Source organism: Stegodyphus dumicola, chromosome 5 (assembly GCF_044657685.1).
Source record: "Stegodyphus dumicola isolate Sdum_Otavi_A_Nest chromosome 5, ASM4465768v1".
Lineage (NCBI taxonomy): Eukaryota > Metazoa > Arthropoda > Arachnida > Araneae > Eresidae > Stegodyphus > Stegodyphus dumicola.
The window spans coordinates 144,253,980-144,270,533 of NC_140772.1; the positions used below are offsets into that span (position 1 = coordinate 144,253,980).

General features: G+C 32.6%; 1 protein-coding gene and 1 long non-coding RNA gene across 8 annotated transcripts in view; one reads left to right on the forward strand and one right to left on the reverse strand.

Annotated features, from left to right (window-relative positions):
• The window catches only part of LOC118202263 (uncharacterized), a 280,122-nt gene that overhangs the window by 69,367 nt on the left and 194,201 nt on the right, over window positions 1-16,554 (forward strand). The gene's annotated exons all lie outside the window — the stretch shown is intronic.
• On the reverse strand, window positions 125-7,164 carry LOC146997258 (uncharacterized). The gene is made up of 2 exons (XR_015040973.1): window positions 5,971-7,164; window positions 125-753 (listed from the first exon to the last, which is right to left on the reverse strand). It is a non-coding gene; the product is annotated as an uncharacterized LOC146997258 (long non-coding RNA).

Consider the following 16,554-nt stretch of genomic DNA (forward strand, 5'->3'; position numbering starts at 1 on the left):
CTTCTTGCTTGTTTATACTATAGATATAGCGCAACTTTTATAAATTATGACAGCAAATATTGTAAGAATGTAAAATAATAAAAGAAGTGTTATTTCAGCCCCCTCAAAAAAGGAAAATGCATACTTAGCAATATTTTACCCTTTATTAAACTTTACAACTCAGTACATCATACATAATTAGAATAATCATCCTACATAATTAGAACAGTCTTTGAGTTGTAAGCGTCTTATTAATAATGGAGGTAAACCCAGTTGAAAGGCATCTCTTTCTACATTCTGAAGTCTTTTCCTGATACTAATGTAACACAAGTTTTCCAGCGTATGACACTGCTTGGATTTATCATTTATATATATAAGCATCTTAATGCTTTCTTCATTTCCAGAGATTATCAAATTATTTCTCCAATTCTGTGTGCATAATTTAGCACCAGCAATTATAAGTAAATCCACAAATCTCTGGCTACCTCTTCTACATGCATAGAACAATGGGGTAAAACCATACTCATCACGCCTGTCGATTTCAGCTCCAGAAATGAGCAATTTTCGCACTAAAATTTCTTGTTTTTCGATAACTGCCAAGTGAAGAACAGTACTACCCAACCTAGTGGCATTAACGTCACATCCCCGTTCTATGAAGAGCGTAAATAAATCTGCATATGAATATTTTTCACTACCTGAATTTATTTCGTCGAAAGCAGATCTGAATACAACAAACATCAATAATGTTGTTCCGATATCATCGGTGAGGTGAATCTGAAAAAAGAAAAAGTTTAGAACTTTGTAAAAGGGAAAATATTTTAATAATAAAAAAATTACAAAAGCATACAAAAATAATTGATAAACAATAAAGTCATAAAAATGTCTATTTTTCATCTGAAGAAAATCCACAGCTGTCAACAATGAAATCTCAAAAACTGGAGATTTTTGTAACGTGATTGAAAACCAGTAGAGTTAGCATCTATGAAAACCCTAAATATGAGCAATCTCTATGCAAGATATACAGAAAAATGTGGTTGAATATTTCCCCAACTGAATTAAATAAAAAAAACAAATGCATGTCCAGTAATTAACAATATGGATACAAAGCATTATTAGAAATTCCTTTTCGTCAAGAAAATAATGCATTTATTTATTAAAGCACAGAATTTTTCTAACAAAACACCTAATAGTTGTAACATTTTTGACCCTTAAAAGAAATTTCACTGCTGAAAATGCAGCTGTGAAATGAATTGCTTAATTTCTAACTTAATTTGGACCTCACCATCGTTACTGAGATTTTCCAGGTACTTTTTTTTTCCCCTCGATTTTGTACTAAAATTGGAGGAAATTGTATATGTCTCAAATGAAGAATTTCAAAGTAAAGAAAAATGAAGTTAAAGAATGAGAGGGGCGTTCTAAAATACAATTTTGAAAAATAAAAATGATAATATAAAATTAAATTCAGTAGGTAGGCAAGCATATAATAAAAAAAAGACATGTAAATTTTATTATTATCCTCAGTATTGTAACATGAATGGCATTTCACATCAAGAACAAAATATTTTAACACTAGTATATGTGTCTGTCACAGCTCTGTTATTATATGATACATGCAAACAGTTAGAACTGGATAAACCATTTAGCAAAATAAGCATATTTTTAGGGCAACAAGGAAATGGTCATTAGGAACAAAACGTCGTTAGAAACTCGAGGAAAGGATGTACTTTTAAAGAAAAGGATGCAGTAAAACTGGCATAAAAAAAAATTTATGCCAGTTTTACTGTGGATTGAACCAAGACCAAGAAAGAAGAAATGGGGGGGGGGGAGAAGTAAATGTATATGAGGCTTAGTCTAAATCTGGGTCTACATATTTTATATATACAGTATGTATATATAAAATAATAATAATCTTCATAATATGCACATGGAAATGTAAATTTTAAAATTTAGTTTAATTAAATATTTATTTTATAAGGCAAATGGATAATTTTAAGAAAAAAATTGAAAATTATTTTGAGTTTTCTTTTTCTGTGTGACAAGTGAAATATCTGTTAAGAATCTATGATAATTATTTAGGAAGATCAAATTAGATTCAACATTTCAAACCTAACAATTTTTATTTCATCTTCACCTCCAAACTACACACGTGCACCATCGCGCGCGTTCGACGACTGACTCTCTCCTTGAGAATCTTGGGATAGAATTTTGTGGTCTGTAATTATATGCTGCCATCTCTCAGCTGTTCTGGGGTTAAATTGGTATGATATTTTTTTAGACTTTTTCAAATAAGATAAACCACAACAAGAGTATCCCCCCAGTGAACAAGCGAAGTGAAAGAACGACAGTATTTACACATACATAGCATAAACAAAAGGGAATTGGGATGCTGGGTTGTGTCAGTTGCTGAAATCACTTACATACATGAAATTAAATAAAAGTAGAAAACAAAATAAAGTAATACAGGTTAAATCTAATTGACATGAATAAATGAAAATAAAGGTTTTTCAGTTCTGAAATTTGTAGAGAATAATTGTGATATGATGAACATTGAAAATCGAGTAACTCAAGAGTAATTATGATCAAGTTAACCAATTTCTGTGATGAGTCTCTTGCTAAATTTCACAATTCATCCAGATTTTGTGGTTTTGGAATTGTTGACAGAGTTTCCAGTAGTATTTCCTGGGACTTTAGGTTCATGCTCGTGAGGAATTTGTTGTATTTCATCATTATATATGAATGCAGGTTTCACTCTGTCTAGGGAAACATTGCTTTGCCTGACATTTATGGATATTTTTATAACTTTGTCGCTTCGACTTATGACTTTGTGGGGACCTGTATATGGTTGAGTGAGCGGTGGTGTTATTTTGTCCACACGAAGGAAAACATGTGTACACTTTTGCAATTCTGGGTGCACAAAGATTCTTGTTTGGTGATTTTGGTTGGGAAATGGCTTTAACTGCTGCATTTGTGCCTGGAGTTTCTGCACATACTCATAAGATGGAGTTGTATTTTGGGCACTTTGGGAAAATAAATCTGCTGGAAGTCTTAGTGAAGTTCCATACACAAGATCAGCACTTGATGCTTGTATGTCTGTTTTAACAGCAGCTCGAATGCCAAGGAGAACTGTTGGTAATGATTCAGTCCATCTTGGGTTTTCATGGGCTTTTAAAGAATTTTTCAAGACTCTGTGAAAACGTTCTACTAAGCCATTTGCTTGGGGATGAAAGGCTGTAGTACGAATTCTTCTTGTTCCCATAATTTGTGTGAGCTCACTGAACAGAGGTGACTCAAACTGGCGACCCTGATCTGTGGTGATGGTAGATGGGCATCCAAAGCGGGATATCCATCCTTCGAACAAGGCTCTGCATGCTGTTGCTGCTGTCATATCAGCGATGGGTATCACTTCAGGCCATCTGGTGAACCTGTCGATGATGGTGAGGCAGTACATTTTGCCCTCTGAAGGAGGCAAGGGTCCGATTAAATCCACATGCAGATGAGAAAATCGTGCGTCTGGTGTAGCAAATGTACCCAGAGGTGTTTTTGTGTGTTTGTGAACTTTGGATCGCTGGCATGCATCACAACTTTTTACCCAGTCTTTAATATTCTTTTTCATATTGGGCCAAACATAGCGAGCAGAAATTAATTTGCAAGATCCTGTTGTTCCGGGATGCGAGAGGTTCTGAAAATGGTCAAACACTATTTTACGAAAAGATGCTGGCACAATAGGTCTTGGAATTCCGGTTGATACATCACAGATGAGTTCTGTTGCTGACACTGGGCTGGGCATGGACTTTATTTCTAGTGAATGATTGCTGTTTTGCAGATTTTGTAAATCATCAGCTTTCTGAGCGTGACTAAAGGCTTCAAAATCAAGAAATGAGGAATTTGAGATGTTGTTTATCTCAATTCTGGATAATGCATCTGCAACGCTATTATTAACACCACTGGTATGACGAATGTCAGTGCTAAACTGAGAAATGAAATCAAGTCGACGCCATTGGCGCGGACTGCACTTCTCTGAATTTTGCTTAAAGGCGTAGATAAGAGGCTTTTGATCAGTGAAAATGATAAAGTTCCGACCTTCGAGCATGTGCCGGAATCTCTTCACCGCAGTGTAAATGGCCAATAGTTCTCGATCATAGGTGGAGAATTTTTGTTGACTGTTGGTGAGCTTAACAGAGAAGAATGCAATCGGTTCCCAGTTGGTTGTGTTGAGTTGCATCAAGGAACCATCAACTGCCAGGTCACTGGCATCAACCCAAACACTAAGTTTGGCTCCTGGAATTGGGTGACGAAGAAGAGTTGCGGTAGCTAGTGAATTTTTGGCATCTGTAAATGCCTGTTCGCTAGCCTCAGACCATTGAAGTGTTTCTTTGGGATCGTTTTGTTTAGGTTTTCTGCTCTTTTTATTATTTTTGATACCTTCTGAAAATTTATTTAAGGGTGCTAATATGTGTGCTGCTCTAGGAACGAAACGTCTATAGAAATTGAATAGACCTAAGAAGCGTCTTAATTGAATTATGGTAGTAGGTTTAGGAAAATTCAAAATACAGTCTACTCTATCTTTCAGGGGTTCTGTTCCTTCTTCAGATACTTTGACACCTAAGAAATTTATTGAGGAAACACCAAAAACACACTTAGAAGGTTTAAGGCTAAGGCCATAATTTTGCAATCTTTCAAAAAGTATTCTTAGATGCGAGATATGCTCTTCCTCAGATTTAGATGCTACTAATATATCGTCTACGAATGCATAAACAAATTTTAAATCTCGAGTAACTTCATCGATGAATCTTTGGAATGTGGCTGCAGCGTTACATAGGCCAAATTGCATGCGACAGCTTTCAAATAAGCCGAAGGGGGTGATTATAGCACTTTTGTGGATATCATCAGGATGTATAGGGATTTGATGATAGGCTTTAATTAAATCAAGGTACGAGAAAATTTTGCAGCCATGTAGTTCAGAAGTAAAATCTAAGATATTAGGAATGTTATAATTATCTTTTATTGTTTGTGCATTGAGGGCTCTGTAATCTCCTACAGGACGCCATTCCGTGCTGTCCTTTTTAGGGACCATATGCAAAGGTGATGCGTAGTTACTTTTTGAAGGACGAATGTGGCCTAATTCTATCATATTTTGGAATTCTTCTTTGGCGATTCGTAGGCGGTCTGGGGCAAGACGTCGTGCTTTAGCAGTGACGGGAGGTCCTGTGGTTTGGATGTGATGCACTACTGTGTGCTTAATTTCTTGGTCAGCACGGGGTGGTTTTGTGATTTCTGGAAATTTTAATAATAATTTATGGTATATACTGTCGTCAGATACTGTCTTTATTGAATGTATTGCACTAACTCGTAAACTGCATTTAGAGCCAAGATTAGTGTTACCGTCGATTAATCTTTTTGTGTGGAGGTTAGGCATCAAGTTGAAATTATACAAAAAATCTGCACCAATAATAGGGGTTGAAACACTGCCGACAAGAAAGGTCCATCTGAATATGCGTCTTAAACCTAAGTCTAAGGAGAGATTTTGGCTAGTGTAGACGGAAATTGGTGTAGTGTTTGCTGCTGAAAGGGTCATTTGGATGCGATTTCGCCTTTGCAATGCTGTTGCTGGAATTATAGATACGTCAGAACCCGTGTCGATGAGGAAGTTGACATTTGTGCGCGCATCTCTAACAAAAAGGCGACGAGAATTGGAGGGCAAGGCTGTAGTCGCCGCTATGCCTCGCCTGGGCCGTTTTTTGAAAATTTACAGGGCGGGGTACACTTTATAGCTCTCTCACCAAATTTAAGGTGGTACCAACAGGTATCAAACTTGTTTTTATTTTGAGAGGGGCTGCGTTCTCTTTAGCCGCGATATTTATTCTGACTACGAGTGCGGCGACGATCACGCGAGATATTATCGATTCTTACGTGCAATTTTTTTATCTCTGCGAGTAAACGTTCTTCAATGGAATCTGAAATATTAGCAGAACAAATATTTGTGGCACTTACCGCTACAGGAGATGGTGATACATCGATGACACGATCCGCAACTTCCGCAGCTTTATCCAAGGTTAAAGGCGTGTTCGCTGCGAGTATCGACCTGTACGAAACTCGGGATATGCTGTAAAAACAGTTAGCATTAGTTCATCGGAAATGCTGTATGACTCAGCGCGTCGTCGCATTATGCGTAAGAGTTCACTTGGCCGGCGATCTCCCAACTGTTCGCCGCCGAGGAGTTTTTTCATTTCTTGATGCGTCGATTCTCCGCACCGCTTGATTAGCTCAGTTTTAATGTGATTGTAAGGATCCGTGGAGTTGGGGGCTTTGATTACATCTCTCACAATTGATGCGGCTTCGGCGGGCAGGTGCGAAACAATGTAATTATACTTCGTGCGAGACTCCGATATCGCTTTCGGTGTTCCCAATTCAAATGTTGCTTCGCACATAGTGAACCATAGTGAAGGATCGGCGAAGTTGTACACAGGTATCTTTACTGCTCCGATTATTGCTGTTCCTTCAGTCATTTCCAGTCACGTGGCTAAGTCCCAAGTAATATGTAAAAAAAAAAGAGAATTTTTTTTTTTTTTTCCGTGCAAATATTAGTTTAAAACAATAACGCTTGGTTGCTGCAAGGCCGGGTCACCATTGTTAAGAATCTATGATAATTATTTAGGAAGATCAAATTAGATTCAACATTTCAAACTTAACAATTTTTATTTCATCTTCACCTCCAAACTACACACGTGCACCATCGCGCGCGTTCGACGACTGACTCTCTCCTTGAGAATCTTGGGATAGAATTTTGTGGTCTGTAATCATGTGCTGCCATCTCTCGGCTGTTCTGGGGTTAAATTGGTATGATATTTTTTTAGACTTTTCCAAATAAGATAAACCACAACATATCTAAAAGAAGTTACTTCATCCTTATACCAAGCATTTTAGGCCACTTTCTGTGGCACATGTTTGCATGATTCCTGAGTTTTGCAGAATTACATAGTTGTTGTAAAGAAAATAAACAAATCATTTAAAAAACAGTGCAATGAATGCAGTAATGTATGAATGGCAACATGTCTTTTGACCAGGTCTGGCACTAGTAGGAATTTATTCACTCAGTGGCTAAATATATTATGCAAATCAGATCATATTCACACTACATACCTAGGAAAGGAAAAAAGTTAATTCCCTTCCAGTCCTACTATTATTTTTTGTAATAAAGTATTATAATTGTGTAACCAGTTTTTCATAAATTTCAGATTCACATGCTTCACTAAACCATCTAAAAGACCGAGACAAAATTATTGTCATTCAAAATACAGACAAAATTATGTTTAAACTCCCCCCCCCCAATTCACCAGAACTAATACTAAGTTCTGATTTCTTTGCAACAGAACGCTTTTAATTCTGTGTAGGAAATCTTTGCCTTTCTTTTAAAACACTGACAAAATTTATAAAAAAATACCTTTCTGTCAAATTTTTTAAGTCTGGTTTAACCCTTTGCGACACGCATATTTAAAATATATTTTAATCTTTAAAAAAATGCCTTAGAATAAGTCAGATGGACTTACTTAAGTGCCTTTAAGGCTTGAAAAAAATTCTGCGCTTTTATTTTTTACGGTGGAAGGTGGGATACCATTTGTCCCACCATGCAACTAGCACATGTCTTATAGCATATTGGTGTATAGCAGGGAAAAAAAATTATATGTGGAATGAATAAACAAAATAAAGCGTGCATTCTAAAATATTCATAATAAACACACTAAAATGCATTTTGTACTTATTGCATATATGCATGACTTGTAAAATTTTGCATATGCACATTTTGCATGTAGTATATATTTAATATTTTTAAATTTTAGGAACAAAAGAAAATATTTTCTTGAATATTATTTTAAGATTAAAATTTGATACTCGTACATATGATACTAAATAAAATATTAAAATTGGCACTTGATTCAAAAACATTTATATATGACTAAAATTGAAAAAAAAGTCACTTTCATGAAACTTTGAAAAACATGTTATTTCATTCTTTTGTAAGCATAGAGGCACTTCACATGTTTCACACATGCAAAATGTTCGTCGTTATTCTTTCGATATGCTGCAATATGCACATCTTCTCCTGCTCGTTCTCTTTGGCGTTTTACTTACATTTTTTAGTGTCTTTTCTGGTTGTACGAACGGGTTTTTAGTTTTATTTGAACTGGGGATTTCAGTTTTCTTTTCAGCTCTTTCTTGCCTGCAAGTGCCATTAGACCTTCTGTAACTGAGAGAAGAAAACCTTTCATTGTTTTTACATCATGATCAGGTTCGCGAACAAACTTGAATAAATGTGTTTACTATACTCGCATCTAAAAAGTAAAAAAAAAAAAAAAAAAAAAAATCATGTGCCACCATTTCTTGCTTTTGCGGTCTATTTCATATAGTCCTTTCAGTTGATCAATCAGTCGACATATCCCATATTCTTATTGTATGAAATAATGCTGTTTGGGCACAGTACTTTTTTTTTTTTTTTTTTTTTTTTTTTTTGTCTTTCCATCTCGTTCCTTTCTATTAATTTCTTTCATTTCAGTTGCCTTTTCCAGGCAAGACAGGATGGAAACGGATCTTTTATCCTTCCATTTTATGCAATAAATTGAATCATCGCTAACTGAAAAGTCTATATATCCTCTTGACATAAATTTGTGGGTAGATACTTCCGATTCATATTTACAGTGCCACATGCATAGATGCATCTGTGTCTTTAAAAAGCGAAACAAATTATGACTACTTCCCTTTCTTCTTCAGCAATAACTTCAACCTCAGTTATTCTCTCCTGGATTTCAATTTCATCTGAATCAGAAACTGACATCTGAAGCATTTGAGTCGCAATCAGATGGCAATTCAGCAAAAAGATCCAAAGCTTCCTGAGTTGTTAATTTTTTCCTAGACATTTTAGCACATCAGAGCATACAACGGATGTAAAAGCGCGCGCAATCACGAAAAAAGTAGATGCAAAAAAGAAAAAAAATAATCGTGAGTGCTGCCATGTATTGAGCGGAAATTCAAGTGTGTGGTGGGACAAATTTTAACCCACTTATTTCAACTGCAAAATTAATGTTATAAAATATTGAATACAATTAAGATTTTTGAAAATAAAGTACTTTTGAATATTAAAAAGTATCATACATATCATAAACTGTATACCAAAATTTTTAAAATATTGAAAAATGCGAGATACAGGGATATCACTCTTGTGATCCTATTTTGAATATTTTTTGCTTATAAACTTAAGCCCTGGTATAGTAGTAACATCTACTGAGAAAAATAATAACTAAAATAGATTATTTTTAAAAGATTAGAAAATTTCTAACGGAAATTGCTAACTGAGAAAATAAATATTAATTAGGTGGGGCATATATTGACCCACCATGCCGCAAAGGGTTAAGTAATTTATTATGCATGAATTGCATTCTTATATAATTTTTTAATATTATAAAAGCTAATATAATATAGTACAGTCAAAAGTCGTTAATTCGGACACCCGTAATCCGGAATGATCTATAATCCGGACCTCAAAGCTACAAACTTTGTGCGCATGCGTCGTGTTGACGCATGCGCGTAAGACCTTTACGGCTGCGAATTTGCGTGTGCGCGTGCCCAAAATACGTTTACAAATGCGCGTTTAATGTATAACGGACGGGATAAGCTAAGCTAAAATTATCTAATTATCTATTTTAGTTAATGTTGCAGATTGCGTTGTTCCTTAATCTTCGAATTGGAGCAATTTTATAAAAGTAAGCTTGAACTTTCGATTATGTCAAACATAATTTCTGATATATATTTACTAATATGTAAAGGATATACAAAGGGAAAGTATCTTTCGGAGTCCATTAAACAAAAAGTGGAATTGCTGCAAAAAATGGATAAAGGATTTGTTTATCTAACCATTCAGAAATCTGTTTATCAATTTCACGCTGCTCTGCGTGTGTGTGTGGGGGGGAACGTGGCATATCCTTTGGATAAAGGCATATCCTTCTTTTATCTAAACTTTAACGTTTGTTTACCTAAACTTTGTTTATCTTTAACGCCGCGGAGCGCAATGAATTGGAAGTTGATCTGTCAACACTATCCTTATCTTAAGGGCAGATGTTTTTATTTTATTTGGCTCATAATTGCTTACTAAATGTGGTATTTCCTCTCGATGTACTCCGGCTTTGATATGATTTAAATCAAATGCCTCGTCATTATAATTCGCTTCCAATAGCGAAGAAAGTGACAGAGGTTATTGAAAACGAAAAAATTTCGATTGACAAATTAGTCGGTATTCTCGACACAGCAATTATAGGACTTGAACAGCGGAACTTTGTAACTGAACAAGAAATTATGTCTGTTTATGGAATTAAAGAGAATGTATTATCACATAAAAAACGAAGCAACTTAAACAACTTACACTGAAAGAAATATTTAATAAAGTAAACAAATAAATATTAAGCTTTTTTTTTTGTAAATTTTGATACCCTTTAGATCATAATTGTTCTTTATTTCGTAAATTACGGTTTCATATTTTTAATTTTATAATTTCTGCATGCCATTTTACCAGATTTAAACTGATGATCTATAATCCGGAAAAATCGATAATCCGGAATCGCTGAAGTCCCGACGAGTCCGGATTAACGACTTTTGACTGTAATATGCAAGACTGTCTGAGTTTTACTCCAGTAAAGTATTCATCTGAGAATTTATTACAAATTTTATGAAGGTTGATGATATATTTTTATTTCAAATATTTTATTTCACTTTTTTAAACATGAAGTGGAACAAAAATTTCATATTATTCATGACATTATTAAACTACCTTCTCTATGGTTTTGCTGACCTCAGAGTATTGAGCTAATACTTTAATTCGAAAGCCTCTTATACTATTCAGTCACTTATAAATTACTCCTTTTATCCTTAATTAATTTAAATTTTAAATGTTGGCATGTCTTTTGTGTAAAGCTTAAACTGTAATTATATAATTTCAACATTTTAGGCATTTTAAATTTGTGTGTGCATTAAAACAGTTGTCAAAGCACACTGTTATAATTCTTGACACTATATTTAAATACAATTCATCATAGAAAATTTTTTAAAGAAAAAGTTTATTGTGTTAAGGCTATTGAAAATCTATACAATAATTTTTTAGTAAAAATCTTTTCCTTTATGCATATAATTTCTAAGTAAATATTTTTGTTTTTAAAAAATTATTAAATAGATGCAAAGTAGTTTATGAAAAGTCAGTTATTAGGTTATTAGAGGAAGAAAATTTGCGTGGCACAATATATAGAAATGTGTAAATCTTTTCTGGGGAAATTTTAATCAATTTAATAATATCAATGTTTGTTGAAAAAAAAAATGTCATTTTATTATGAGGAGTGGAAATAATAAAATTGTATGCTTTAATTTGTGCATTTTCTTATTTTTATGTGCAGTATGTACTAATTCTGTAAAATATAAAAACATGACTGCACTTAGTTGAAACATGACTGTTTAAGGAAATCGGTTGTTTTATAAAAATTTGTGAATTTAACAGATTTTATTGTTTGAAATAATTAGCGAAATTATTGTATTATGAAGATGCATAAATACAATTTTTGAATGAAATTTTAACATGCATTTGTATTATATTTATATAAAAAAACAAATTTACTTTTTATTGAGATAATTATGTCCATCTTTATTTTTTGTGTATCTCTTACAACTAAAAATATTTTATCAGAAATGCTAACTTTCCATAAAAGTTCTATTTTATTAGAACTGAGTATTTTTTTAATTGTTTTTTCTTTATATATTGATGAGCCAAACTACATTTGCATGCAAAAATATTTTGTTTTATGTATTTTAATACATTTTTCTCATTTTATTGAACATTTGTAATTTAGAATAAATTATACACAGTTCTTGGCTATGTTGACCCATTCTGGCATAATCTGTTATAACTTTCATCATGTTAGGTTATATTTCTGTGTATTTGTTTTACACATTAACTCAGTATATTCTGCTTAATTCTGCAGTTTCATCTTATGTTATATTTTGATGATAAAATCTAAGCATTTTGCTTTTAAATGATCCTCTATGCACTTGAAATGTTATTCATATTTTTGAATAAATTTGCTACCATTTGTGAAAAACATTTTTTCGCTTATGCATCTCCAGTAGGTGGGGGGAGGGCACTGAATAGGGCACACTGCTCATTCCCTCACATATATGCATTAGACACTCATCAGCTGAGCTGTAATACACAAGTTTGGACCGCAAGGAGAAAAAAAAAAAACTTTTATGCTCAGCCAGAAATGAGAGATATTACTGGTGCATTAAAATTAAGTCACCAATTCTTGTCTCTCTTTGACTTTTTTTTTCTGATGTTAGAAATCATCAACCTCACAGGACTGCCAGCTCCAGCAGTTTACTAATTATGACTGAATTTGCTACTTCAACATCGTCTGGAAAACTGGATGAGAGTTATTGAGCGCCAACACTGTGTGATATGATTTTAAAGCTTCTCTTTTCAAAAGAGATCTTTTGTAAATCAAAAATGAACTTCTTAACCACAGTAAAATCTGTTGCCTTCATCATGCATTCTTTCTTGACTGCATCAATTCCGACATGAGAGCTTTCAACATTTCTATGAACTCTTTTTGTTGCCTAGGGCAGATGGATTTATTGGATACAGCGTCCCACCTCCCGTGGAAAAGAAATGTTGTCTGCTTCCCGTAATGTGCCTGCGACCTCAAGTCATGTGGAAAGAAATCTGTTTTCGGCAAAAATAATATCGATGCCCCCATTCCTCTGCAGTGTCACCTTTATATGTTCCCAAAGAAGGTGAGACTCTACAAAATCGTAAATGTTTAGGAGAATGTTCCTGAATGTTCCATGACTGGCACAGCAGAGAACGGGCTGTCAGTGCCTTTCGGTGCAAAAGAACAACTTCCACTTAAGGTTGTCGTATGTGGCTTAATCAGTGGATGAAAACTCTGACTCCACCAGAAGCAAAATACAGATCAGGGAAGCAAACAACCAGCAGCTGTTTCAGGTGTCAGCACTTTGGGCATATGCAAACTGGATGTCCTAACCATTCTGGATGTCTTTACTGCTTATCATGTACCTGCAAGTTCCCAGGAGATGCAAAATACCTGCATAAAATGTAACTCATACAAATTTGGTGACTTTTACAAAATGTCCTTTCCATCACAGCCATAGCTGGGAAAATTCCAGCTTCAACTGAAAGCCTAGAGTTTTGGACTTTATCGAAACGACTCCCGAAAATCGAGGCAAACTTTGTCGAACAATTTGAAAATAAGGAATTTGACCAAAATTTCGGTTTTAAGGTCCTCCACGATTTAGGACTTTCTGTACAAAATTTTAGAGACTGTAAAATTGTGTTCACTTATGTTTGGCGAATTGTTTCGAGAAAAAACTGTAAAGGTGTCGACAATTTCCATAATAATGATTCGCCTGGACAGTTCCTGAGCAAACAGGCAAGAAGTGCCTATCTGTATTGATTTTTCATACCCCCCCCAACAGAGGAATCAAATCAGGTACATTTTACTGCCAGACTCCGTAAGAAACACTCTGAATGTCTGCGAAGTATCACTGCAGCTGTGATTTGCCTAAGTTTGTAAGTTCACTGTGTGTTTTCGTAGCAGTTCCTTTCTAGGTTAACTACCTGAAAGGCAAGGACACTTATTATGAAAGAGAACACTTATTTGTTATTTAACTCAGGACTTGCAGTCTGCATTGTTCAAATGTATGTTTCCTTGCTCCTGCTGACAGAAATACTCACAATGTATTTCTAACATTACTTAAGCAGGAGAAACTGTGTTTCGAGATTCCGTAGTATTTAAGTGGGAGAAACTGTATGTATTTCGAGCTCCCATAGTATTTGTTTAATACTTATTGATACAGGTACATGATGGCAATGAGTTTTTGCATCTATTATCTTTTTGTATTGTGTTAAATAACTGATGTTTGTGACAAATTCATCACTCCCCAGTGATCTGTATTGTTTAAACATGTACAGAAAATTTATGTAAATGAATTAAAAAAAAGAAATGTGAATAGATGAACATGTTTTAGAAGGCAAATAATTTTGTGTATTTAATAAATAACCAATTTTTTAAAGTTTATTTATCTTGATTAATTTTCAATTTAAATATTGAAATTTTTATTAACTTTTTCTGCTGTTGATAAACATTTAATGCTCTGAACATTCATATTTAAAATAACTTTCTATTTTTAACATTTTAAAAATTTATATTATATGAAATTATATATAATTCTTTTATTTTTAGAATTATTTTGATTTAGAAAACTAAGAAATCGGGAGATAAAGATGAAATTTGTCACAAAAAAAAAAAAAAAAAAAAAAAAATCTCCAAGATATATGTTGTCTTTGTTATTGATATTTGTTGTTATATCTGATCATGTTTTTCTGCTTGCAAAAGTGCAACTTCATTTGGCATTTCTGTGTAAATTAGAAGCACTAAATAACAACATAATGCTTTGTAATTTCAATATTGAGAATTGAATTATTATTCAGAATGAATAATTCCTAAAATTCAATATTTCAGAATTGTGCCATGAAATGTTTAATTTTCTTAATTTGGAAGCATTATTTTACAAATATTTTGAAAAAGGAGAAAAATCTTTTCAATACTTTATATTTCTTACATTTATATTTTTTGCCTCCTCCTTGAAATTTTCCAATTAATATCTAATGTTAATTAGTTGTTAAAAGAAGATATTTTTGAATTTGATATCTGAATTTTTTGTTTTCTGTGAAAAAAAAAATGGATGCAAAAAAGTATGTCACAAGACATATTTTTAAGATTTTAAAATTTATTCTTTTTGACAATTACAGTCAGTTTTCGAAGAGCTATTATTAGATTTATTCTGAATTTTATTAATTGCTTTATGTTGTTCAATATATTTAATGCAAGATATCTTGCACTAAACAGTAGGTATGACAATGACAGCTATTTAAAAAAAAAGAAAGAAAGAAGAAGCATTTCTTGTGGAAAAAAATTATTTCTAATTATAATTTTCTCTGTTACTGAGAAACGTTAATTCCTAATATTAATTCAGAAGTTATTAATATATTTTTATTTTCTAAATCTGTAAACATTATTTAACAAAATAAAGGTTTTTTTCATATTTCCAAGAGTTTTATTAAAAAAAAGCAGGAAGTGTGGGAACATTTTTCTCAATTTATTATTTTTTTTTCTAATCATAGAATTGCTTCTGTCTTGAAAATTTCTCATTAATAACTAATATTCAGTAATTGTTAATATGAATTAAATTTATTACCTCAACATTTTATTTTATATATCTGAAAATTATTACAACAAAATATTGCTTCAGAAATAAATTTTATATGTTGTGGAAAAAAAATTAAGGAGGTTGGCAAAATTGTCTGTTATTATGTAAACCAAACCCTGGTACCTTGTGTTACTATGGAAATGCATGTATTACCTAAGAATTACGTAGAAAAACTTTGCATCTATTTCATATTTCATAAGAAATATATTTGATATTTTTTGTTGTAATTATATATTTGTGAAACTTAAATTTACATAGTATTAAATACTACATTTCTCTGAAAATTTCAAATGGGAAATGACAGTTTTGCACTTTAAAGATGGGCTAATTTTTAGCATTCAAGAAGTATTTCAGGTCTTGTATTTAATTTTTTTTTTTTTAAATAAGATCTTAGGCTAAAAAATGAAGTCTAAGAGGATTTTAATATTAGTGTTTCAACCTATAATTAATTGTTTTTTGTTAAAACCCATGAATTTTTATGCAGGATAAATCAAAGCACAGGATAAAAGAAATCCACTTTTTTTGTTAATTTTTTCCTTTAAATATAAGACCATGTGGAATTTTTTAAAACTTTTCTGTTGTCTTTCATTCTGAAATACTTCATTTAGCTGTGAAATCTGTAGAGTTCACAGCTAAGTGTTAAGGAAAAATATAATTTTTTATTCTTACGTGCCTTAACGTTTAGCTTTAAACAAATTATGCTTTGAAACATTCTGCATATAGTTTTTAATTGTAAAACAGTATATTATTTTAATATTAATAATATATTAAATAATAAATATATATTATTTTATATATTAAATAATAAAAATATATTATTTTAATTATAAATAAGTATTTTGTAAGGAGGCAAAGCTAATCTTTGAGGAGTAGTATGCATGTGCATCAAACTCTCTTCAGAGGATAATGCACCTGGTGAAAGGGAGACATGAAGTAATTTTCTTCCTTCAATTCCTTTGTTCCTAAACATCTTTCATGTTTTTTTTTTTTTTTTTAATCAGCACGATTCATACAATAAAATTGATGAAATGCAATTTTCACTACAGGAGAGGGGGGAAAATAATGCTTCAAAATAATTTTATCCAAGTTTTTTAAAATGGTTAGTTAAGGTAAAAGAATTGTTGTAAAATACGTTTTTGTGAAAAACTAGTCATAAAATGATATTTTATTAAAAAAAATAATTGTGAGAAAGGAGGGGAATCACTTTTTTCCCTTCATAGATATGTACTGTGAATTTGATCAATTTTGCATTGGAAA